This window comes from Mauremys mutica, chromosome 8 (assembly GCF_020497125.1).
Source record: "Mauremys mutica isolate MM-2020 ecotype Southern chromosome 8, ASM2049712v1, whole genome shotgun sequence".
Lineage (NCBI taxonomy): Eukaryota > Metazoa > Chordata > Testudines > Geoemydidae > Mauremys > Mauremys mutica.
In genome coordinates, this window is record NC_059079.1 from 47679691 (window position 1) to 47697262 (window position 17572).

At 42.6% G+C, this 17572-nt stretch overlaps 1 long non-coding RNA gene across 1 annotated transcript in view; it reads left to right on the forward strand.

Moving 5' to 3' along the window:
* The first annotated feature begins 200 nt into the window (after positions 1-200).
* LOC123375342 overlaps positions 201-17572 on the forward strand; it is a 45938-nt gene continuing 28566 nt past the window's right edge. The window contains exons 1-2 of the long non-coding RNA XR_006581408.1: positions 201-238; positions 7410-7489. This is a non-coding gene — a long non-coding RNA (uncharacterized LOC123375342). The remainder of the gene's footprint in view (positions 239-7409; positions 7490-17572) is intronic.

Below are 17572 nucleotides of genomic sequence, written 5' to 3' on the forward strand. Positions count from 1 at the left end.
AAGAGGGGAGGACTCCTGTCTCAGACCGAGAAAGCAGGACAATCAGCGAGTTATCTTAAGTGCCTATACACAAATGCAAGAAGCCTGGGGAACAAGCAGGGAGAATTAGAAGTCCTGGCACAGTCAGGGAATTATGATGTAATTGGAATAACAGAGACTTGGTGGGATAACTCACATGATTGGAGTACTGTCATGGATGGATATAAACTGTTCAGGAAGGACAGGCAGGGCAGAAAAGGTGGGGAAGTTGCGTTGTATGTAAGAGCAGTATGACTGCTCAGAGCTCCAGTATGAAACTGCAGAAAAACCTGAGTGTCTCTGGATTAAATTTAGAAGTATGAACAACAAGGGTAATGTCGTGGTGGGAGTCTGCTACAGACCACCAGACCAGGGGGATGAGGTGGATGAGGCTTTCTTCCAGCAACTAACAGAAGTTGCTAGATCACAGGCCCTGGTTCTCATGGGTGACTTTAATCACCCCGATATCTGCTGGGAGAGCAATACAGCAGTGCACAGACAATCCAGGAAGTTTCTGGAAAGTGTAGGGGACAATTTCCTGGTGCAAGTGCTGGAGGAACCAACTAGGGGAAAAGCTCTTCTTGACCTGCTGCTCACAAACAGGGAAGAAATAGTAGAGGAAGCAATAGTGGATGGGAACCTGGGAGGCAGTGACCATGAGATGGCCAAGTTCAGGATCCTGACACAAGGAAAAAAGGAAAGCATTAGAACAGAGACCCTGGACTTCAGAAAAGCAGACTTTGACTCCCGCAGGGAACTGCTGGGCAAGGTCCCCTGGGAGAATAACATGACGGGGAAAGGAGTCGAGGAAAGCTGGCTGTATTTTAAAGAAACCTTATTGAGGTTGCAGGAACAAACCATCCCGATGTGTAGGAAGAAAAGTAAATATGGCAGGCGACCAGCTTGGCTTAACAGTGAAATCCTTGCTCGTCTTAAACACAAAAAAACAGCTTACAAGAAGTGGAAGATTGGACAAATAACCAGGGAGGAGTATAAAAGTATTGCTCAGGCATGCAGGTGTGAAATTAGGAAGGCCAAATCACACTTGGAGTTGCAGCTAGCCGGAGATGTTAGGAGTAACAAGAAGGGTTTCTTTAGGTATGTTAGCAACAGGAAGAAAGTCAAGGAAAGTGTGGGCCCCTTGCTGAATGAGGGAGGGAACCTAGTGACAGAGGATGTGGAGAAAGCTAGTGTACTAAATGCTTTTTTTGCCTCTGTCTTCACAGACAAGGTCAGCTCCCAGACAGCTGCACTCTGCAGCACGGTATGGGGAGGAGGTGACCAGCTCTCTGTGGAGAAAGAAGTAGTTCGGGACTATTTAGGAAAGCTGGACGAGCACAAGTCCATGGGGCCGGATGCGCTGCATCCGAGGGTGCTAAAGGAGTTGGCCGATGAGATTGCAGAGCCATTGGCCATTATCTTTGAAAAATCATGGCGATCGGGGGAGGTCCCGGACGACTGGAAAAAAGCTAATGTAGTGCCCATCTTTAAAAAAGGGAAGAAGGAAGATCCAGGGAACTACAGGCCAGTCAGTCTCACCTCAGTCCCTCAAAAAACCATGGAACAGGTCCCCAAGGAATCAATCCTGAACCACTTAAAGGAGGGGAAAGTGATCAGGAACAGTCAGCATGGATTCACCAAGGGCAAGTCATGCCTGACTAACCTAATTGCCTTCTATGATGAGATAACCGGCTCTGTGGATGAGAGGAAAGCAGTGGATGTGCTATTTCTGGACTTTAGCAAAGCTTTTGATACAGTTTCCCACAGTATTCTTGCCAGCAAGTTAAAGAAGTATGGGCTGGATGAATGGACGGTAAGGTGGATAGAAAACTGGCTAGATGGTCGGGCTCAACAGGTAGTGATCAATGGTTCCATGTCTAGTTGGCAGCCGGTATCAAGTGGAGTGCCCCAAGGGTCGGTGCTGGGGCCGGTTTTATTCAATATCTTCATTAACGATCTGGAGGATGGTGTGGACTGCACCCTTAGCAAGTTTGCAGATGACACTAAACTGGGAGGAGTGGTTGATACGCTGGAGGGTAGGGCTAGGATACAGAGGGACCTAGACAAATTAGAGGATTGGGCCAAAAGAAATATGATGAGATTCAACAAGGACAAGTGCAGAGTCCTGCACTTAGGACGGAAGAATCCCATGCACTGCTACAGACTAGGGACCGAATGGCTGGGCAGCAGTTCTGCAGAAAAGGACCTAGGGGTTACGGTGGACGAAAAGCTGAATGAGTCAACAGTGTGCCCTTGTTGCCAAGAAGGCTAATGGCATTCTGGGTTGTATAAGTAGGGGCATTTCCAGCAGATCGAGGGATGTGATCATTCCCCTCTACTCAGCACTGGTGAGGCCTCATTTGGAGTACTGTGTCCAGTTTTGGGCCCCACACTACAAGAAGGATGTGGATAAATTGGAGAGAGTCCAGCGGAGGGCAACAAAAATGATTAGGGGGCTGGAGCACATGACTTATGAGGAGAGGCTGAGGGAACTGGGATTGTTTAGTCTGCAGAAGAGAAGAATGAGGGGGGATTTGATAGCTGCTTTCAACTACCTGAAAGGGGGTTCCAAAGAGGATGGATCTAGACTGTTCTCAGTGGTAGAAGATGACAGAACAAGGAGTAATGGTCTCAAGTTGCAGAGGGGGAGGTTTAGGTTGGACATTAGGAAAAACTTTTTCACTAGTAGGGTGGTGAAGAACTGGGATGGGTTACCTAGGGAGGTAGTGGAATCTCCTTCCTTAGAGGTTTTTAAGGTCAGGCTTGACAAAGCCCTGGCTGGGATGATTTAGTTGGGTTTGGTCCTGCTTTGAGCAGGGGGTTGGACTAGATGACCTCCTGAGGTCCCTTCCAACCCTGAGATTCTATGATTCTATGATTCTATAACATTCTATGGAGATCTCTGCAAAACTGAAGCACAATGTGTTGAGCTAAAAACATGTCTCGTGCAAAGATTAGTAGCTTATTCCCTTTCTTTTTAATTAGAAACTAAATGAGTTTTTAGCATAAAAAAAATGCAAGTATGTCATTTGGAGGGACTCAGTCTAAATGAACTTGCAACACTATGATGCTTTAAAAGACAAAAGCAATCTTACTGCCAAAAATGTGTTTTGATTTCCATGGCAAAAGTAGTCACTAATTTTGAAGAGCCAACCAGAGAGTCTGATTTTGAGAGGTTCTGAGCACACAACTCCAAATGCAGTGGACGGGAACTCTGGATCCCGACAACCTATCAGAACCAGATCCACATCTCAGTTTGAGATCCCAAAAATGGAGCCTCCCAAATTCAGTGACCCTATAGAAAATTGACTGTTAATGTTTGAAACCTGAGGTAACACCAATAACAAATAGGGTATAGCTGAAATGAACAGTTCACATAGCCTGAAGAGTATTTGTCCAATCTATTCAGTGTATGTGAATGAATAATGAACACATGAGAAGAAAATCAGGATTGGTTTGCAAACAATTTTTGCACCAAGGAGCTAAATTAAATTATTTTCAAAATGGGTGCCGACGGTTATGCTCCTAAATTAATATTTTGGCACCTATAAGCATCCAGATTTTCAAGAGCAATGGACATTCAGCAGTTTCCATTGAACTCAATGGGGGAAATTATATATATCTGGTACTGGACATTCCTGCAGGAAACAATGTAATATCAATGTCTTTGTAGCCATTATGTGTCTACTCTAATTTCACCACTGAAACTCTAGCAATGCTGGATTTCGGCATTGTGTTAATGGAAGAGTTAATGTTTAAATTAATGTCAGAATGAAAGGGACCAAATATAGAGTCCATCTTTAAAAAAGGGAAGAAGGAAAATCCAGGGAACTACAGACTGGTCGGCCTCAGCTCAGTCCCTGGAAAAATCATGGAGCAGGTCCTCAAGCAATCCATTTTGAAGCTCTTGGAGGAGAGGAAGGTGATTGGGAACAGTCAACATGGATTCGCCAAGGGTAGGTCATGCCTGACCAACCTGATTGCCTTCTATGATGAGATAACTGGCTCTGTGTATATGGGGAAAGCGGTGGACATGATATATCTGGACTTTAGCAAAACTTCTGATACAGTATCCCACAGTATTCTTGCCAGCAAGTTAAAAAAGTATGGATTGGATGAATGGACTATAAAATGGATAGAAAGCTAACTAGATCGTCAGGCTCAACAGGTAGTGATCAACGGCTCAATGTCTAGTTGGCAGCTGGTATCAAGTGGAGTGCCCCAGGGGTCGGTTTTCTTCAACATCTTCATTAATGATCTGAATGATGGGATGGATTGCACCATCAGCAAATTCGCGGATGACACTAAGCTGGGGGGAGAGGTAGATATGCTGGAGGATAGGGATAGGGTCCAGAGTGACCTAGACAAATTGGAGGATTGGGCCAAAAGAAATCTGATGAAGTTCAACAAGGACACGTGCAGAGTCCTGCCCTTAGGATGGAAGAATCCCATGCACTGCTACAGGCTGGGGAACAGTGTGCCCTTATTACCAAGAAGGCTAATGGCATATTGGGCTGCATTAGTAGGAGCATTGCCAGCAGATTGAGGGAAGTGATTATTCTCCTCTATTCAGCACTGGTGAGGCCACACCTGGAATACTGCATCCAGTTTCCTCCCCCGCTCCCCCGCCCCCCCACACACATTACAGAAAGGATGTGGACAAATTTGAGAAAGTCCAGCAGAGTGCAACAAAAATGATCAGGGGGCTGGGTCACATGACTTATGAGGAGAGGCTGAGGGAACTGGGCTTATTTAGTCTGCAGAAGAGGAGAGTGAGCGGGGATTTGATAGCAGCCTTCAACTACCTGAAACAAGAGGGGTTCCAAAGAGGATGGAGTTAGGCTCTTCTCAGTGGTGGCAGATGACAGAACAAGGAGCAATGGTCTCAAGTTGCAGTGGGGGAAGTCTAGGTTGGATATTAGGAAACACTATTTCACCAGGAGGGTGGTGAAGCACTGGAATGGGTTACCTAGGGAGGTGGTGGAATCTCCATCCTTAGAGGTTTTTAAGGCCTGACTTGACAAAGCCCTGGCTGGGATGATTTAGTTGGGGTTGGTCCTACTTTGAGCAGGGAGTTGGACTCAATGATCTCCTGAGGTCTCTTCCAACCCTAATCTTCTATGATTCTATGATTTCATGGATCAAGTATGTCTTAGTAAGTAGTGCTTATTTAAACAAAGAATGCTTTAAGAATCAGCCCTTGTTAATAAAAAGTTTCTGCCTGCTGTATAAAATCTTTCTTAGGGGATATTAATCATGATGTGGCTGCTGGATACAACTCCAGGAACAAGGTGTCAGTCATGGTATTATCCTCAACTGTGTTGCTGTGGGCTTTTCAGGGACAAATTTGTTTGGAAATCCTTTTTCCATACAACACAAATAACTTGTGGAACTCATTGCAATGGGATGTTGTGATGTCCAAAAGAATAACCAGGTTCAAAAAATCACTGGCTACATTAATGTAGGATAGGTCCATCAATGGCAATTAGACAAGATGATCAGGGACACATTTTGATGCTCACAGAGACCCCTAAACCCCTGACTACCAGAAGCCACAAGTGGAAGATGGGTTGGATCACTCCATAATGGCTCTGGTCTGTATATTCCCTTAAAGCTCTGGTCTGGGGTATAGTTTGGAGACAGAATACTGGGCAAGATGGACCAGGGTCTGATCCAATATGGCAGCTCATATGTTCTGATAAAGGCTCATAAGGCCCACATCCTTGTGCACTGATGAAAGAATCAAGGAAGGATACTATTCGTGTTTTAGAAGGAGACATTTTCAACATGCATAATAGATGTTAGACTCTACCCAACAGAGCAGGATGTTATTCTCAATTAGAGATCAGTGAAGTGGACAGGCTAACTTCTGGTTATATACACAGCACCTTGTACATTGTTGATATAGATTGATAGAAAAATAGAGGTACAAGAGGTTTTTTTTAACAAACATCCAAGGTAACTAGAAAACAAATCAAATTCTCCCCCCCCATTAGATGTGTATTGTGAGAAAGTTCCTCCTCTGCCTTGGTGGGTCCTGTGCTTTCAGGTGGATTTGCTTACCTCAGAGGTTCACGGGAGCCCTCAGTCTGGCCACTTTTGACACTGGCTCAGACCTGCTGTTCACTCAGCTAACCTCATCCCTGGTCAGCATGGGGGAAAGGGAGGAGAACAATCCCTGTAGTCTCTGTTGTCCCACCTAGTGGGCTGGAGACAGGCAAGAGACCTTGCCCTCTGATATGACTCACAGTCCAGGTCAACTCCTCTTGTGTCAAATAGGAAGTTGGGGGAATGGGGAGAACCCGGGCCTGCCCTCTACTCCGGGTTCCAGCCCAGGGCCCCGTGGATCGCAGCTGTCTACAACTCCTGTAACAGCTGTGTGACAACTACAATTCCCTGGGCCACTTCCCTATGACCTCCCCACAGCATCTTCTTTATCCTCACCGCAGGACCTTCTGCCTGATGGCATTTGTATTCCTCAGTCCTCCAGCAGCATGTCCTCTCACTCCCAGCTCCTTACGTGCCTCTCCCTAACTGAACAGAGGTCTTTCTTTTAACCAGGTGCCCTGATTACCCTACCTGCCTTAATTGGTTCTAGTAGCTTCCTAATTGGCTCCAGGTTTCCTAATTAGTCTGCTTGCCTTAATTGGTTCTAGCAGGTTCCTGATTGTTCTGGAATAGTCCCTGTTTTCTTACCCAGGGAAAAGGGACCTGCTTAATCTGGGGCTAATGTATCTACCTTCACCACTCTCCTGTAGCCATCTGGCCTGACTCTGTCACAGTATGTACTTGCATCCTTTTGACTACCAGTGGATGGCTTGGTAGAAGAGAATGGCAGCAAGCCAGTGTTAATATAACTAGAACACCACAAAAATATTGAATAAGACCAGTGAACACCTTTTATTGCTGGTAACTTTCAGGCTTCACCTACTTCCCTGATAATCTCTACTTTTCTATTCACCTGCACTTTTAATTATTTCTCTAAAACAGGCAAACATTCATACAGCTAAAACTCAAAGCCATGCAAACCTCATCTGGTTTGGGGGTTTCACTGTCAACTTGAAGTTCAGTCCAACAATCAAATATTTAAAAAGTTTCATGAACTTTCAGTGAAAACAGTCACATTTGCAGTGAACCTAGACTGAAAATGAACGGGTGTCATATCATGTTTAATTTGTGGTTTTGCAAGACTCCACCCCCCTTAAAAAGAGGTGAAATACAATGGTTTGAAGGAATTTACCTATTAATTTTTTTGTATATTTAAATAAGAAACTCAGAGTGAGGCTTGAAGGCAGGATGGTACCTAAAAACTAAAGAAAATGTTCACATGGAACCCTGTGAACTGAAATCACAGAGCTTTAAAAACAACATTTTTAAAATTCTTTTGCTAGCTCTCTTCATGGAACTCCAGAACTAGAAACTTTTCCAATCAATTCAAGAGAAAACCCACCATTCGCCCATCTTGGACAAGGTACAGTTGCCAGTTAGATAATTTTATGAACTATGTTTTATGCATCCAAACCTGAATTTAAAATGCATATACAGAACAAAAAAATTAATCTTGAATGTATAAACATCACTTTGAGAATACACATATAGGAAAAGACTATATTAAAATCTTAGTGCCTCTTCAGTGAGACAGTAAGAAAACAAAGAGTTCAATTAACAAGATTAGAATTTAAGGTATTCATGTTTTAAGGTTTTTAGTTACAAACGAATGACAATTATAAAGATAGTACCCTGTGTTTAAGAGCATGCCTTACATATTAAATATATTACTAAATTTATTTTTATTATGGTTTCCTGGAGATTAAATTATTTAATCTTGATTCATAAAATAAGCCAATTGGGTAGAGGGGAGAAAATCTGCCAGAAGGACATGACCAAAACCATCTGGGTTGTAGATGTGAGTTTTCAATAGCTCAAAATGCACCTAAAAACAAAAACATTAAGATATGAATATTATATATTCTCAATGTCTTATATCTCCCAACAGGCTGGTAGATGTGTTCTGTAGCATCTGTAATTTTTGGATTGTCTTTACATATAGTCCCAAGTAGTATTGCAGTAATTCAATGTAGAAGTTACAAAAACATGGTTACTGTGGTCCAGGAAAGAGGTTACAAATGCCTAATCAGAGGAAAAAAGTTGGTTTTGTCTATCAATGCCATCTGAGATTCCCGGAGCAGACAGGGTTCAAGAAGCACCCCCAAAGTGCAAAGCTCCTGGATATAGGATACACAAACTCCTATTGTATCACACATCAAATCCTCCACTATACTGTCAAGATTCTTCTCTCAAATGATTTGTGTTATCTATGTCTTATTTTGATTAATCTGCCGACAGTTTGTTCTCATCCACGTACCTATTCCAGACAGAGATGTGTGCCATCAGCATACCAGAAATAATACACCTCACCCCAAAATCTCCCATGTGAGGTATTGCAAACAAGCCATATTTTTAGTATTTGATACTTTCCATAACATTCATTGATCAAAATCATGAACATATTGCAATACTTCTGAGAATGGCAAAAAATATTGGCTTTGTGTATGCTTGCTAAGCATAGCACTCATGAAGTCACAATAAGCAGAGTAATTGGGAGGTTTCTAGTAGGTGCCAAGTCATATTACATATCTTCTAATGAGCTAGTCTCTGTTCTTTGTAAACCAGATATCATGATACAACCACACAAAATCTATTTCATAGGATTCCATCTTAAACATAGATATCATTGTTTCAGCATATTTTCTTTCTTCGTTACGTTTTGTTGTTTTAAATAGTCATGAACTAGAGGAGAACAAAGGCAAAGTTTTATCATATTAAATGTTTTATGCAATTAAAAATGGAATATTTGAATAAATATCTGCATTGTCTGTAGTATAATTACAGTATGTGGTGACAAAAGCCTTTCTAATTTTCAGATAATTAGGAAGAATGTTTTCTTTTTCTACCTGCATTAATAGCAAACAGCCCAAATCACATTATCCACAAATTATTTTGTTCAGTAGCTCAGAAATAGGCCTGACTCTAGTAAATGTCATATGACAAGAATTAAAAAGAGTTTCTTAATCACAATGCACATGGAATATTTACCCTAATAGTAAAAGAGAACTATGAAATTTACCTCTGTAATATTTTATTTTCATACTTTCTTTCACCTGGAACAGTTCTAATATTAATGAAAATCAAAAAGTCATAGAATATTGAAACTTTTGACTGTCTCAAGAATACGCAATTATGTTTCAAACTCTAAAATATTTACTGTCAAATTCTAGAACACAATCATAACATAAAAAAACTTTCACCGAATGCTTGAAAAAAAGACAGTACTTAAGCAACTCACCGAAGTTTAATTATGTCTGTGTCAAAGTATTTAATCATGAATGCCTAAAAATCCTTCATGAATGACTAAATATTCTTTGTATGATCCTTAAACACATATATACTGGTATAATACAGCTCAAGTTTATTACTAACAAGTTTATTCTAGTCAACATTTAATTTAATATATTTTACGTAGGTACATATGCACACCCCTGCTGCCACCTGCCTTACTGGAAAAGATAACATTGCCATAGCTTTATTTTTGTTTCATTAATGAGGTTAAGTGCTTATTTGTGTCTAACAAAGGTTCAGAAGGTACATGAATGTAGATTAATATAAGAACAAACTCTGAGCTGGAAAAACTTGTACTCATGTATATATTATTTGTCCATGCAAACACAAAGACCTATCACAGTTGAGAATGACTGGCACTTTTATCAGCCATTTTATCAGGGAAATCAAGGATTTAGTGGAATGGCGACTAAGGCCTCAAATCAGTAAAGTATTTAAGCAGGTGTTTGTGTCCCATTGAAGTCAATGTCTGGAATTTTCAAAGGAAAGAGAATTAGGTGTGCAACCCTCAATGGCTTTCAATAGAATTTGAGTGCAGAACTCTTTGAGGAACCTCTGAAAATTTTAGCCACTGTCAGTGTCCAGAATATTCTTAAAACTCAGAGGCCGAATTGTATTTTCCTCAATGGCACTTGAAAGACATACACATACACACACACACAAATCTCTTCTTTATAATTGCTACCAGATGCTTTATTCACGGAGACACATTTTTGGCCAATGGGGAAAGGCAGAATTTGGCCACTATATATTTTTTGATTGATGGCACTTGCATATACTGAGTAGGGATGTTCCTTTGTAACTATTTTAAGTTTACCCAACTTTAACAAGCAAATCAATTCTATATCAGATATATTTATTCCAACCAACGTACTAGGGTTTATGTGTTTGTTTAAATAAATATGGGAATTGTGGGAAGATGGCATTGGACATAGTGTCCATCGGGCCGCCGCTGCTGCCACCTCCGCTCTCCCCATCTCGGGGGTGTCCGTTGGAGCTTGGCAACACTCCTCCCCCTGCCGGACACAGAACAGGGCTGCCCCATGCCTCAGCCAGGAGCCCAGTCCCTGCAGCCTGAGGGCTCGGGCACAGCCCCGTGTGTGGCCAGTGCAGCCCCCACCAAGGGTTGGAGTGTGGGGCTGGGGAAGCAGGATGCAGGAGCAGGGTAGGCCCGGCTCGGGAGAGCGGTCAGCCCGCCCTGGGATCTGGGATAGCTGTGGCTGGTGGTCTCCTCCCTCGCCGCCAGCCCAGCTGGTCTCTGAGGGCCTGGCCTGGGGCAGCGCTGAGAACTGAGGGGTCCCTGGGAGCCCTGTGCTGGGGGGGCACACAGAGGGTACCCTGCCCCACGGAGCCGGGGCAGGCCTGGGAGAGAGCAGCAGTGTTTGCTCCCAGAGGGGGCCTGGCCCTCTCAGGTTGCCCTTATATAAATCCATGGTATGCCCACATCTTGAATACTGCGTACAGATGTGGTCTCCACATCTCAAAAAAAGATATACTGGCAGCAGAAAAGGTTCAGGAAAGGGCAACTAAAATGATTAGGGGTTTGGAAGGGGTCCCATATGAGGAGAGATTAAAGAGGATAGGACTTTTCAGCTTGAAAAAGAGGAGACTAGGGTGGGGGATATGATAGAGATATAAAAAATCATGAGTGGTGTGGAGAAAGTGAATAAGGAAAAGTTATTTGCTTGTTCCCATAATATAAGAACTAGGGGCCACCAAATGAAATTAATTGGCAGCAGGTTTAAAACAAATAAAAGGAAGTTCTTCTTCACATGGTGCACAGTCAACCTGTGGAACTCCTTGCCTGAGGAGGTTGTGAAGGCTAGGACTATAACAGGGTTTAAAAGAGAACTGGATAAATTCATGGAGGTTAAGTCCATTAATGGCTATTATCCAGGGCGGGTAAGGAATCGGGTCCCTAGCCTCTGTCTGTCAGAGGGTGGAGATGGATGGCAGGAGAGAGAGACCACTTGATCATTGCCTGTTAGGTTCACTCCCTCTGGGACATCTGGCATTGGCCACTGTCAGCAGACAGGATGCTGGGCTGGAGGGACCCTTACTCTGACCCAGTAGGGCCATTCTTATGTTCTTATGTTATTGTGATGGGGCAAGGCCAGATGGTTATAGAAAAGTAGTGGGAGACAGATATATTAGCCCCAGGCTAAACAAATCCCTTTTACCAGGATAAGTAAATGGCAGCTGCTCGAGGTCAATTAAGACACCTGGGGCCAATTAAGGTCTTTCCAGAAGGCAGGGAAGATAGCTAGGTTGATTGGGACACCTGAAGCCAATTAGGGGCTGCTGAAACTAGCTAAAAGCCTCCCAGTCAGTCAGTTAGGTGTGCATGTCAGGAGCTGTAGGAGGAAGCCATGCTGTTGGAGAAACTAAGCAGTACAAATCCATATAAGGCACAAGGAAGGAATTATTAGCTAAATTGGAAAAGACGGGGATCAGTATGAAAATTGAAAGGTGGATAAGGAACTGGTTAAAGGGGAGACTACAATGGGTCATTGTGAAAGGTGAACTGTCAGGGTGGAAGGAGGTTACTAGTGGAGTTCCTCAGGGCTCGGTTTTGGGACCAATCTTATTTAATCTTTTTGTTACTGACCTTGGCACAAAAAGTGGCAATGTGCTAATAAAGTTTGCGGATGACACAAAGCTAGGAGGTATTGCTAATACAGAGAGGAGCCAGGATATCCTACCGGAAGATCTAGCTGACCTTGTAAACTGGAGTAATAGTAATAGGATGAAATTTAATAGTGAAAAGTACAAGGTCATGCATTTAGGGAGTAATAACAATATTTTTTTTTATAAACTGGGGACACATCACTTGGAAGTAACTGAAGAAGAGAAGGACCTTGGAGTATTGGTTGATCACAAGATGACTATGAGCCACCAATGTGATATGGCTGTGAAAAAAGCTAATGCGGTCTTAGGATACATCAGGCGAGGTATTTCCAGTAGAGATAAGGAGGTGTTAGTACCATTATACAAGGCACTGGAGAGACCGCATCTGGAATATTGTGTGCAGTTCTGGTCTCCCATGTTTAAGAAGGATGAATTCAAACTGGAACAGGTATAGAGAAGAGCTCCTGAGATGATCTGAGGAATGGAAAACCTGTCTTATGAAAGGAGACTGAAAGAGCTTGGCTTGTTTAGCCTAACCAAAAGAAGGCTGAGGAGAGATATGATTGCTCTCTATAAATATAACAGCGGGATAAATACCAGGGAGGGAAAGGAATTAATTAAGCTCAGTACCAATGTGGACACAAGAACAAATGGATATAAACTGCCATCAGGAAGTTTAGACTTGAAATTAGACGAAGGTTTCTAACCATCAGAGGAGTGAAGTTCTGGAATAACCTTCCAAGGGGAGCAGTGAAGGCAAAAGACATATCTGGCTTCAAGACAGCTTGATAAGTTTATGGAAGAGATGGTATGATGGGATAGCCTAATTTTGGCAATTAATTGATCTTTGACTATTAGCGGTAAATATGCTCAATGGCCTGTGATGGGACACTAGATAGGGTGGGATCTGAGTTACTACAGAGAATTCTTTCCTGAGTGTCTAGCTGGTGAGTCTTGCTCATGTGCTCAGGGTTTAGCTGATCGCTATATTTGGGGTCAGGAAGGAATTTTCCTCCAGGGCAGATTGGCAGAGGCCCTGTGGTGGTTTTGCCTTCCTCTGCAGCGTGGGGCACGGGTCACTTGCTGGAGGATTCTCTGCACCTTGAAGTCTTTAAACCACAAGTTGAGGACTTCAATAGCTCTGACATAGGTCAGGGGTTTGTTACAGGAGTGGTTGGGTGAGATTCTGTGGCCTGCATTGTGAAGGAGGTCAGACTAGAAGATCATAATGGTCCCTTCTGACCTTAAAGTCTATGAGTCTATGAAGGAGGCCCTGAGGTAATGGTGAAGGAGATATTGAGTGGGGGATGCTGTGGGGAAGTGGCCCAGGGAATTGTACACGTCCTATTTCCAAAAAGTCAGCTACCATAGCTGCTACTATTAGTGTCCCTGGGCTGGAGTTCGGAGTAGAGGGCAGGCTCAGGCTCTCCCCTCCCCTCCCTGATTAATCACTGAGACTGGGCGACAACAGAGACTGTGCAAGGGAGAGTTGCTTATCCTCACGACCCTTGCTGTCTTATGATGAAAATGGCTCAGTAGGCTGTGACCCTTGCCTCTAGAGAGAGAAGGGCTATGTGGAGGGTCACAGTGAGCCGCTGAGGCTAACGAAATCCGCCAGGAAGCGCGGGACCCACTGAGACAAGGACAGAGCTTTGTCACATTATGTTCTTATGTAGAAAGGTTCACAATATTAATAAAATTGAAGATTGCTGTTAATTATCAACATCAGGGAATGTTTCCGTAACAATGAAAGTAAAGTATACAAAAATAAATTCCGTACAGTATAGCTGTGGTGTAGCAAGGATAAAGGGAAATATTCAAAGCTGCTGGTGCAGCATTTAATGCTGGCCTCTCAATTCTTCTTGGATGCTATTTATTGTTTTACCTTTTTCATTTACTCAATGATCTGAAAATAGAAAAATTTGACCTTTTGACTTCACATTGTCGAAAAGCAAGTATGGTAAATTGGCCTTGGATAAACATTTCAAGCCTCCTTCAGTGTCTTTTGCAGTTCTATAAAATTATCAGCATACGGATTGTCGCAACCCTATACATAGTTATGGCTCTGTATAGCCAATTGTCGGTCCATGGCCATCTTGTTCTACTAAAAGGACAAGGCAGCCTCCATCTTGGACCAGGTTCTTGTTCCACAGGAGAGGGCAGAGACCTAATTCTGCCCAGCAACACCGTGGTGTCGTGTGCAACCCTGAGGTGCGGTGTGCAACATTTTAGTGCTGTGTGCATTTTCCCACTCTTTTTGGCCTGGTCATCTAGGGGTCAGGCTAGTGCCTTGTGCAAAGATGCCAGTTTGTCGTGTGCAGATCCTGTTGGCGTGGGGGGCAACAGTTCAGAGCCTGAAGGGTGTAGGAGCCAGGGACCAATCAGATGCTGACACGAGTGAGTGAGACCCTTCGAATAAAACTAGGTTTCCCCCCAAAATCTTTGTGGAGTGTCCGCGTGTCAGCTGAAGGGCCTGATCAACCTTTCAGCCAGGGTCTCCTCCCGGTATAGCTAGCTCGTGTTGTGGAGTATCCGCGTGTCAGCTGAAGGGCCTGATCAACCTTTCAGCCAGGGTCTCCTCCCGTTATAGCTAGCTCGTGTCGTGTCGTTTTGGATTCGTTATCGCTTTGGATTTATCGTTTTGGATCTATTTCCATCAGCTCGTCATGCTTCTGGTGTCTGCTCTGCTGATCAGCTGCGCCTGGAGTGCGGTATTTGCTTTCTAATTTCTGACAGTTTGCTTACCTAGCTTCCCCTCTTTCCCCCCCCCACCCTTCAACTCGGTACCAAGTGTGTATACAGTATATGAGAGTTGAATTATTGAGCTCATAATTGCACAGCTGTCTAGTTTGTATAGTTGTTCTGGGTTTTAGTAGATAGTTAATTGTAGACTGTTTTAAGTCGTGTGAGTTACTGCTCTGTCTTTGTCTGGAGTGCTTGGTGCTAGGTGCTGTCTCCACCTGAGGATTAGCTGACCAAGGGGTTTCTGTCCCCGCGGTCTGTGTGAGTGGAACCTGCACAATCGCAGCCGCACCACACTCTGGGTAAATCCCTTAGTGTGAAAGCAAGGGCGGTTGAGGCAGTGGCCTGTGGGTCTTTTTTCTGTGTTGCACCGGGCACCGCTCTGACGAACCCAATTTCCATCTTGTGTAATTGGTGTGTCTGCCTACTCAGTGTGAAGCAGTGAGCAGTATAGATTTGTATTGTTAATGATTTTTGGGTGTGTTTGTATTGTTTAATAACATCCCAGCTAAGAATTGCCCCCCTCCTCGGCCAACGTTGTAACTATCCCCCCAATAAACGCAGCCACTTGGCTTTAAACTTGATTCTGGTCCAGCCTGGTTTTTCCTCTCCCAATACAAATCTTATCGAACCGCAATCGGTTTCGGACACGGATAACTTTAAAATGTTATTTTTCGTTGTCCTTTAATTTTTGGTGGTAGCCTTTCTTATAAAAGAAATTTATCTTTACAATATATTTAAAAAGACACTCTTAAAGGGGACATAAGGACCTAATTTTGACAGCTTAATAAAATTCACAAATTAAAGCACAATCAGAGGAATTTCTTTTGGGGGGGAGGGGTTAAGATTTTTGGAATTATTGGTATGTAACATAAGAGATGCCTACAAGGTGGTCCACTGACTTAAAATCATGTTTAAGATAAGAAGTTTATCAAAATGTCTGCATCATATTTTTTATCTCAAATGTGTAGATTACAAAAAAGTTTATGTACTATAGGCTAGCACCACAGGGCTTTCTTTTAATTAGAAACTCCATGTGAGCTTTGAGAAACGCACTTTATCTATTCCTAATAAAAGCATAACAAAAATAACTTGTTCTACATATTTTACTATTCAATTACTTAGAGACAAGGAGGTGAAGTGCTGAACACCATTTAGTTGTACAGAATCCATCAGTTTTATTGGAAGGAGTTTGTAGAAATCCTTGTATAAACTCTAGAATGTGTAGGGATTTGTATAATTTGTACTACTTCAAGCCAAATAGCAGGTCTCATAGTTTAAAGCATTTATTCTACCAATCCCACAGAGAAGCTTTATGCCAATGTTATTTTTTCCTATGGAATATTTGTAGCAGGTTTTCAGTTTTATAACAGGAAGAAAGAGTTCAAATATTCATGGATGAATTTTGATCTTTGTCCTATATGAATATACACTACTATGGTTTCTGTGGAGCTGAATATATATAAAAATACAGGGATCTTACTTTATCTAATTTAACTTTCAGAGATACAGCCAGTCTTTCATTAATATAATTTTTGGTAAGTACTGGACATCTGGAAAATAGGGGAAATAATAAGACACTTATATAGACTAAATTCTGTCTTCTGATGAGCATACATAGTTTCCATCAGCTTCAGCTACATGCATTAATTTGGCTTTAAATATAAAATCTATGGCATTTTTTATATTTTAGTAACATGAAAAATAATTTCTTCTATAGATTGTCCATGTATATTTGTCGTTCTTAAGCAATCTTGAGATTCCAAGATATAAAGCAGCATGACTGAGCTCAAGTTTGCACGGGGCAAAAAAATCTAGCCTCCTTTACAATTGTACATAGGCCAAAATAAAGGGATTTGTGTTTTTCTGCTTCACTAAAGGAAGAGTGATAAGTGCAAAGGTCACACAAGTTGACTTGGCAGTAATGGACCCTGCAGTGACAAGCTCTACAGAGGTTCTGTCTGTGGGATCACAAAAGGGTGGGGCAGTGGACAGGCCAGGGGAGCATCAGAATTACACCCAAGAACTGAGAGAATCTACTGCCTATTAAGTCCTGCAAGGGTATGAGGCCACATGACAGGTCTATGTGCTACATTACTATCCAGGAACCCCCTCTCCAAATATTCTGTGGAGAATTTTACCTCCCCAATTCCTACTTTAGTCTCCCCCCACGTGAACCCCATTTATTCTGGTTTTGCACAGCAGATTTGAACTTCAATGTGATAAGAAAGCTTTATTTTTACTGAAGAGAAAAATGTTCAGACATCTGGAGTCAGAAGAATATTGAGTCTCAAGGGTAAACTCTGAGATGAGAAACAGTCAGACAGTCAAGCTTAGGAGGAATAACATCATGGGTTTGGGATGTTTTAGTGACAGCCAAGTTAGTATTTCCTCACAAAAATCACAGGTATTAAGCACAAAGAGGATTATCACAGCATTCTCCAGATTGAGACATTCACTTCCACCTGAGTGATTGATCCATGATTCACCACACAGCAGGACAATGATCCAAGAAATTTATTCTAGGCTTTGGAGATGCTGTCAAGAAGAGGAACAGAGGTTGTTTGTTCATATGCATTGTATGAACTAGCACACTCCATCCTCTGCCGTATGACCCAGTAAAACTGTCTAGCCTGAATTAGATAAAATATTGGATAAAACATGGATGGAAGCATCATTCTGAAAAGTTGTGAGGATTCCTGGGGAAAGGCTGGCAATATACGATCAGAAGATTATTGCGTGTATTCAGTCACAGAAAATTTCTTATGTGCTGACCCCTTGATAA